The sequence below is a fragment of the Astatotilapia calliptera genome, chromosome 2 (genome assembly GCF_964374335.1).
Source record: "Astatotilapia calliptera chromosome 2, fAstCal68.1, whole genome shotgun sequence".
In the NCBI taxonomy this organism is placed as follows: Eukaryota; Metazoa; Chordata; class Actinopteri; order Cichliformes; family Cichlidae; genus Astatotilapia; species Astatotilapia calliptera.
The window spans coordinates 1,514,582-1,523,179 of record NC_137423.1 but is presented as its reverse complement, the minus strand read 5'-3'; the positions used below and the strand labels follow the sequence as shown (position 1 = coordinate 1,523,179).

At 42.1% G+C, this 8,598-nt stretch overlaps 1 long non-coding RNA gene across 1 annotated transcript; it reads right to left on the bottom strand.

Moving 5' to 3' along the window:
- Positions 1-1,249: 1,249 nt before the first annotated feature.
- LOC145430012 (uncharacterized) lies at positions 1,250-4,763 on the bottom strand. Its single transcript, XR_013910389.1, has 2 exons — positions 2,706-4,763; positions 1,250-2,621 (listed from the first exon to the last, which is right to left on the bottom strand). It is a non-coding gene; the product is annotated as an uncharacterized LOC145430012 (long non-coding RNA).
- Between the last annotated feature and the right edge of the window lie 3,835 nt (positions 4,764-8,598).

Genomic DNA, 8,598 nt, shown 5'->3' with positions numbered 1-8,598 from the left:
GCAATCTACTCCTTGGAATTAAAGCTACTCAGAGTTTTCAGCTGCCTGTCATCGCCTCCGCATCATCATTAACAAAATGTTAGAGCCTCGTTCACTCACTTACACTCTCTCCCCAAAGCTGCCTGCAAGATCAGCATCCTCGTATCTCCTCGTACTCGCTCCTCACTCCCAGGTCTAACTACACTCTCTCTCTGTTACAGCGCCTCCACGCCACGCGCCCACGCCTCATCATTGCTTTGTTTGTGTTTGCAATAAACTTGTAAAATCTTACAGCTGATTCTGCTTGGTGTCTGCACGTGGGCCAGGTACTGGCCTCCAGGCCCCTTTGTATGTGGTCTGTAGCCTAAACGTCTATATTGTTAAATATTTATTATTTAAGACAACATATTTCGGGTAATTATAAGAAGAAAAATGAATGTAATGTAACACGTAGTGTAAAAAATTACTCTCCCTGGCGAGTAATTAAGTAAAGCCAACACTGCCCAACACTGATCACAATAAAGAGGGGAAACGCCTCCAACATGCACAAACATTTGATCGCACAGCATGCAAATGATTGATCTTTGATATGCTGCTTAGCAACAGTGGAACCAAAGGGAATCAGTAAGGAATCGGCTCAGTGCGTGATATCGATAATGGAATCTAAATCACTAAAGCTGGCTCAGTGACCGTCCCTATCTATCAGCATACGTGACATCAGAGATAATGTGTTGCATAATTTTCATCAAATCATTCAGTGAACAAAGGATGATGGATTCATAAAATAATACATGCAAAAGTGTTTGATCATAAAATAAAGGTGATCAATCAAAACAACTTGATTTGCATGAATTCTTTCCTATCAGGATAAAAGTGTTGCAGCTTTATCTGCTGTAATGTTTCCTTGCAATAGACTCACTGTGTCCTCCGCCTTTCAGCCTGCGACAGCTCGGACAGACTCCAGCATCCCATGACCCTGAATTGGATAAGTGGTTAAGAGACGCATGGATGGGTTTTGTGAACATCAGATGACCCTGATGATAAAAGCATAAAAGCAAAGACTTGGACCAGCAAGAAAACATTATCAGAGGTGGTGTGTGAAGGAAATTGCCTTCCCGGGTTTCCTCCGTGGCGTGAGCGATAAGCAGAGTTCTGTCCTTTCCTTCTAAGATTCCTAATTATTTAAAGTAACACTCAGGTATGCCATTCAGCGTGTTAGTACGAGCTCGGGAGCAGCTTGGGAGAACAAGAAAACAGAGACTGCTTTAGGTTGCCTTCCCAATCGACTCAAAGGTTTATTTGATACACAGCAGTTTATATAGATGAAAAAAGGTTCGTGTGTCAGCTTTCCCAGTTCAAACCGGTACAGACCAAATAAGGAAACGTCTTCCTGCCTTCTGAGCAAAGAAGTATCCTGTGTGTAGTTTATCAGTTCAGCTATAATTTATGATCATCCCAGCAAAATACACTCCTAGACATAAAATACAGAGTTCTTTCATTAGTGAATTCTGAAACGAACCACCTAGCCTTTAACGAGCCTTTTCCAGGAGATAAGGAAAAGGAGGATGGGAGTAAAGAAGTGGTCTCATCTCTGTGGTGTTTTCGACCTTCTGGTACCAGCTTGTGAGTCTCACATTAATTCTTGGGTCACAGAGAAAGAGAAAAACAACTAGTATATGGGCCTTATTGAGTAACAGTTTTCCTGTATAAAACAATATCCTGTAAATGCTTACCGTGGTATCAAAATATCATAACAGTTCCCCTCTTTTATTATTTTTTTAAAAATAATAACTCAAATAGAAAGGAAAAATCACAAATGTAATAACATAATATAAAAAGCAAATCATAAAATGTAATAGTTCACAACCTAATGTTCAATATACACATCAGGAACATCATTGATAACATCTGACACATAATCTGGGTCAATTTGTGCCAATTGCAAATACATTGAAGTAGCTGTACTGGTAGCTATATGGGTTATCATTGAAAATGTGGCTTGCAGAAATGTGAACATGGTTGCACTTTACAATATGAAATAGTAAATAAAAATCCCAAGGTTAATGCAGTAGATATGATTAATAACCTAAATATATAAAAAAAACAGTTCTTCAGTCGTCTCCTGGCCTGGTCCCAGGTTCGAGAGACACAGAATAAGCGTCGTATGATGACAATGGGCATTTCATTTTCTCCATTATCAGGATGAAATGAGTCTGGCTTTATCAGGTTAGACATCATGTGGTACTTTTGGCTTTCTGTTCCTGCTGGATGTTTGAGTACCTTGTTGTTGCTCTTTCAGACGTTGTGTGTTAATCAGTGATTGTGTGTGTGTACATTGGATCCTGGCGCTGGCTCGCCGGAGATGTCATCTACCCGTGTGTTTATTTGCTCTAGTTCCGGGCGCTGGCTCGCCGGAGATGTCGTCTGCTTGATCCGACGCCTGAGATGGTCCGATTGGGCTGGTCTTAACCCTGCTGGCATGAATCCACTGAGGTTGTCCGTCTGTGAGGATGCTGGTTCTTCGTCACTGCCAGTAAAGCCTGGGGGCTGGAAAACGCGGCCTCCCAGAGTGTCCTTGGTTTTAGTGGCTTCTCCAACATGCGTCTCCTTGTCTCCACTGGTGGAACTGTGGAGGGGAAAAGCTGAGAGAGACAAACTTTCTGATAGTTATTATTCAGTTTTTCTACCAGGTTGTGAACATCAGTGGACAATGCAATATAGATCACCTTCTACTAGCGGTGCCCCTCTGGAAGCTGACCATGGTCTTGGAAATAGTCTTATTTCAAATGGAAATAATTTGGTTACTTCAGATTGAGTCATTCTAATCTCACACAGGACTTGAGTAAGTAATTTGACACAGGTCATTAAAGTTTTAGCACACTTTTGAATTACTTCTAATGTGAATGAAGATCCTCTATCACTGTTAATCTGGTGAGGTATTCCGAATCTGGGTATTATTTCATTGCTCAACTTTTGACAGACTACTTCTGCAGTTTCTTTTGAGGTTGGATAAGCTTCTACTCATTTACTAAATTGATCCACTATTACCAGTAAGTACTTGATACTTCCTTGTGCTGGCATATGTGTAAAATCAATTTGTAATGTATGAAATGGAAAATCTGGTTGTGGTAAATGCTGATGTTTTGCTTTTGAGCTACCTACATTAGTTCGCGCACATGTTAGACAGGTTGCTAATATGCTTTTTACTGCATGCAATGTTTTCTCAATTACAAATCTTGATTTTATTGCCCCTATTACCCCTCTTTGTCCGACATGACTCACACCGTGAAAATGTCGGACAAGGACTGGCAGCAGGGAATATGGGAGGGCAATCAAACCCTTAAGATTTTGTATAAGCCATCTCTGTCATCTAAGGTACAGTCATTATTCTATGCAGAGGCTTGCTCTTGTATGAATTTTAAATCAACATTTGTTTCTAAATAGTCTGGGAGTGTAACAAGTGGCAGCTGTATGGGGCACAGATAATACTTCCTGCGGCGGTGGGAGCTGTGATGCAGCTGCAGCCTTGGCTGTCACGTCTGCTAGAGCATTACCTGTTGCTTCGTCTGTGTCAGCTGTACTGTGTCCTTTCGTTTTTACAACTGCAACGGCCGATGGCAGCTGTATAGCCTGAAAAAGTCTTTGAACAAAATCAGAATTTAGCAATTTATTTTCCATCAGCAGATCTAAATCCTCTCTGTCTCCACAATGTGCCAAAGTCATGTACGACACCAAATGCATAGCGGCTGTCTGTGTAAATCGTCACATGCTTATCCAAATGTAGCTCACAGGCGCGTATTAAAGCCATGAGCTCTGCTTTTTGTGCTGAGTGAAATGGTAATGAGTGAGCCTCTAGTATGATGTCAGGCACTGTTACCACTGAATAGCCACAAAGAAATGAGTTGTCACTCGGCCTTGAACAGGACCCGTCCACATAAACCGTGGCTGAGTCTGAGATAGGTGTTTGCTCTAAATCTGGACATGGTGCTGTGGATTCCTGTATATGTGTCATGCAGTCATGAACGTCAAGCCTGTCTGAGCCATCCTGTCGGTCAGAAGAACACAGAATAGTATCAATAAATGTCATGGCGAATCAGGTGTGCTGCTCGCTTTTATAGTGAGATTTGCATATGTTGTGTAGTTATGTTTGCTACAATGGTCGTGACCTGGTGATTGGTGTGTAGAACAGTGTCATGTGAGAGTGTGAGCTTCTCGCAGTCCCTTATCATGATAGAGCAAGCTGCTACTGCCCTCAGGCAGGCCGGCATTCCTGAACAACCACGGACAGCACCTTTGAGTGGCGGAGGTCAGCACTCCCTTTAATGCATTGAAAGAGGCAGTCATTTCTGTGGATCACAGTATTCGAGGAGGCTTGTCTTTTTTACAACAGTCACGCAGAATGTGGTCATGAAAAGAACAGTCTGGTATCCACTGTCTGCAATAGTTCACCATGCTCAGGAAGGACAACATTTCCTTCTGTGTAGTGGGCCGAGGGACAGAGGTCACAGCTTTGACCCTGTCTGCAGTCATGGAACGTTTTCCGTGAGACAGTGTGAATCCCAAATATTGAACAGAAGTCTGACAGTACTGCATTTTCTTTGCAGATGCTTTGTGGCCAGTCTTTTGGAGGTGCTGGAGAAGCATGTGTGTAGCAGTTTGACACAGTTTTTCACTTTCAGCACAGAGGAGGAGGTCATCCACATGTGGATCAGAGTACAGCCCTCAGGAGTGGAGCACCATTGAGAAAGCAGCAGAGCTGTCTATCATGCCTTGGGGCAAACGAGTTCAAGTGTACCGCTTATTTCTATGTGTGAATGCAAATAACGGCTGTGTGTCACAGGTACTGAGAAAAAGGAGCGGAGCATAAATCCACCACGGTAAAATGTGTATGCAATGCATGTCAATATGCTGTGAACATCTGAAACGAGAGGTGGCAGAGGAATGTTGACTGCATTAATTTGCCTCAAGTCTTGTATGAAACGCCATACGCCAGGTTTGTTAGGCTTTGGCACAGGATTGACAGGAGTGTGGGCTTTATTACTCCTGTAGTCAATAAATCTCCTATGATGACATCTAGAGCTGCGGCTTTTTCCGTGGAAAGGGGACATTGCCTGACATATACTCGCCTTTTGTTTTTTTTTAGCTGTACGTGATAAGGTATGCAGTCAATAAATCCTATATCATTCTCACTTTTTGACCATAATGTCATATTCTGGTATTCAGCTGGCAATGTAACTGCAGAAATAGTACAGTGGATAGGGTAGGTTAGATCTATGTGTCGACATATTTCGTAACCTATGTCTGAGTTATGTAACAAAATCACTGTTTGACCTTCACTTGTGTGAGCAGTTATCATGTTGTTGAACAGTGTGAGAGAAACAAAAGTGTGGCTCCCAGTCATGGGATTACCTGTTAGTGGCGTCTGTACACGTTTTTTTTTTTTTTTTTTGGCACAGTGTGTGACATAGAGTACCGGACAAAAAGGATGTTGAGTTCATTCTCTGCTGAGGGTCCAGCTGACACAGAGGATGTTCCTTCTCCATCATGTCGGTACATAGGGCAGAGAAAACATAAGCTGTTATCAGTGTCAGCAAACATTTCACCCTTTATGTTAAATGAAATACACAAATTTATTTTTGCTTTGGGTGTCTGCGGCTGCTGGAAAACTGAGCTAAATTTGCACCTCTAGCTTGTCCAACAGTGCATAAAGCGTTTTATGAATACTAGGATAGATTCATCAGGCTTCTGTTTACACATAGTTACTGCATTTAAGTCAATTTTGTCTCTGGACATTGTTAGCAGGAATTTCTTTAGATTCTTAAAGAAATCGGCGACTTTGTCATTATTTACCCTCCTTTTGTCCATAGCGGTAACATTTGATGCATCACGTCGCGGCATTCTATCATATATTTTCTACAGGACTTTTTAAGCAGACTACTTTTCTTATCACAAATGATATTCAACATTTCTACTGACCTGTTTTCTGGCGATAATCGTTCGGGATAAGGCTCCGAAAAGAAATTAGAATGCATTGAACTTCTTAAGTTGTAAACAAAGTCAGTCACATAAGCACTCCCGCATGTTCTGGATACGTGATCATGGACGTCTTCACCGATTCGCGGACGTAGGTTACACGTAACCGGAAATGGGAGTTGTACTGAGCCGTTATTTGAGACTTTATTTTGTATTTTATTAATTTTTGGTTTTACAGGTACTTTAGATTTTTTTATCGGACCTGTCTGTGGTCTTTGAATTATTCTGACCCATGTTCAGTGATTTCCAGAGGGGTTTACACGCTAGGAGGATTTAGGTTAGTATTTTCGCTGCGGCACAGCTGAGGTCACTTTAAATTTATTGCTAGCAATTTTTTGTTTGTGTGAGCAACTCTCACTTAGCGAGCAACTTCTCGCTTAACGAGCAACTTCTCGTAAAACAACAGGCAACTTCCTGTGTCTTTCTGCTTTTAATTTACTGCTTTTAACCCTTGTATGGTAATCGGGTCTGTGAGACCCGTTCAACTTCTCCCTGTGTCACTCTTTGGTGAGCAACTTCTCACTTAACGAGAAGTATTTAAGACAACAGGCAACTTCCTGTGTCACTCTTTGGTGAGCAACTTCTCACTTAACGAGAAGTATTTAAGACAACAGGCAACTTTCTGTGTCACTTTTTCTGAGTGAGCAACTTCTCACTTTTTAACGTACGTTTAATTAAACAATTAATTATTATTATTATTATTATTTTTTAAACAAAATTAAAATATTCAAGACAACAGGCAACTTCCTGTGTCCACCAACACCACACAAGGGTTAATTTACTTTATTCGGGGACTGAGGAAGTCAGTCAGTGTATCTCTCTGGATCACTAAGTGAAACTTCGTCAGCATATCCCGTTTTTTTTATGGATTCGGGGACTGAGGAAGTCAGTCAGTGTATCTCTCTGGATCACTAAGTGAAACTTCGTCAGCATATCCCGTTTTTTTATGGATCGATCACTGAGAGAGGTATAATAGGTCTTTATATAAATATGAAAGACGCATATTTACCTTCTGTCAGGATCCCACTTCTGACACCAAAATTGAAGGAAATTGCCTTCCCGGGTTTCCTCCGTGGCGTGAGCGATAAGCAGAGTTCTGTCCTTTCCTTCTAAGATTCCTAATTATTTAAAGTAACACTCAGGTATGCCATTCAGCGTGTTAGTACGAGCTCGGGAGCAGCTTGGGAGAACAAGAAAACAGAGACTGCTTTAGGTTGCCTTCCCAATCGACTCAAAGGTTTATTTGATACACAGCAGTTTATATAGATGAAAAAAGGTTCGTGTGTCAGCTTTCCCAGTTCAAACCGGTACAGACCAAATAAGGAAACGTCTTCCTGCCTTCTGAGCAAAGAAGTATCCTGTGTGTAGTTTATCAGTTCAGCTATAATTTATGATCATCCCAGCAAAATACACTCCTAGACATAAAATACAGAGTTCTTTCATTAGTGAATTCTGAAACGAACCACCTAGCCTTTAACGAGCCTTTTCCAGGAGATAAGGAAAAGGAGGATGGGAGTAAAGAAGTGGTCTCATCTCTGTGGTGTTTTCGACCTTCTGGTACCAGCTTGTGAGTCTCACATTAATTCTTGGGTCACAGAGAAAGAGAAAAACAACTAGTATATGGGCCTTATTGAGTAACAGTTTTCCTGTATAAAACAATATCCTGTAAATGCTTACCGTGGTATCAAAATATCATAACAGTGTGTTTGCGTGAGAGCATTTCGGTGTGTGTGTGTGTGTGGGTCACACACTAATGCAAGGTGTGGGTACAGTTTGCCCAGGACATGACACATCATACTCAGTCTGTGCTGCGATGTTCCAGAGAAAGCTCTCATCAACTTACTCATCGCCTTTCCACCAGCAGCGGCTCCAGTTCTGCCTTCAACAGCAACATATTGATTTCATGTATCACAATATTAATGAAGTTCACTCCAGAGGAAAGCGTTTAATACCAGACTAATTGATACAGGGGAAATTAGCCCAGTTGCTAAAAAGCAGCCATGACTTTATTGCTTACAAATCATTACCTTCTAACTGACAAGTGATTCTGTTATGATGATGAATCACATTAATGGATGTTTAAAATAATTATGGGCTGGTATTAGGCAGTAATAAACATTTGCAGCCACCCAGGACTGGAGGCCAGCTGTAGCAGGATGAAAACTGGAGCTTGGGCAAGAATGTGGAGCTGGAAAAGCTCCGAGGTTCCACGGGAAGGATGTGGAGGTCTACAGAGGCTGTGGGGACAGTCAAACACTGAAAAGGGAGTATATGCCTGGTGGTGAGGGTAACGGGGGGTTGGGAAGTCTCCCGTCAGCAGCCCAAGGCTACTTCAATAAGCTAGAGGCAGCAGTGGAGGGAATTCCCTCAAGTTTGAAAAAAACAAGCCCCAAGACAAACCTTCAACCAAGGACACCGCCAACCCAGACCTGCATGCACTGCTTCAACATAATCCTCAAGGGTACGAGTGGGAGAGTGCCAGAGACACAGACAGAAGGAGAGAGAGAGGAGGGGAGGAAGGGCAGGGGGGCTGAGGAGGGGAGGGTGAAAAATATAACACTTAGTTTCTCGCACCAGTGCACAGCA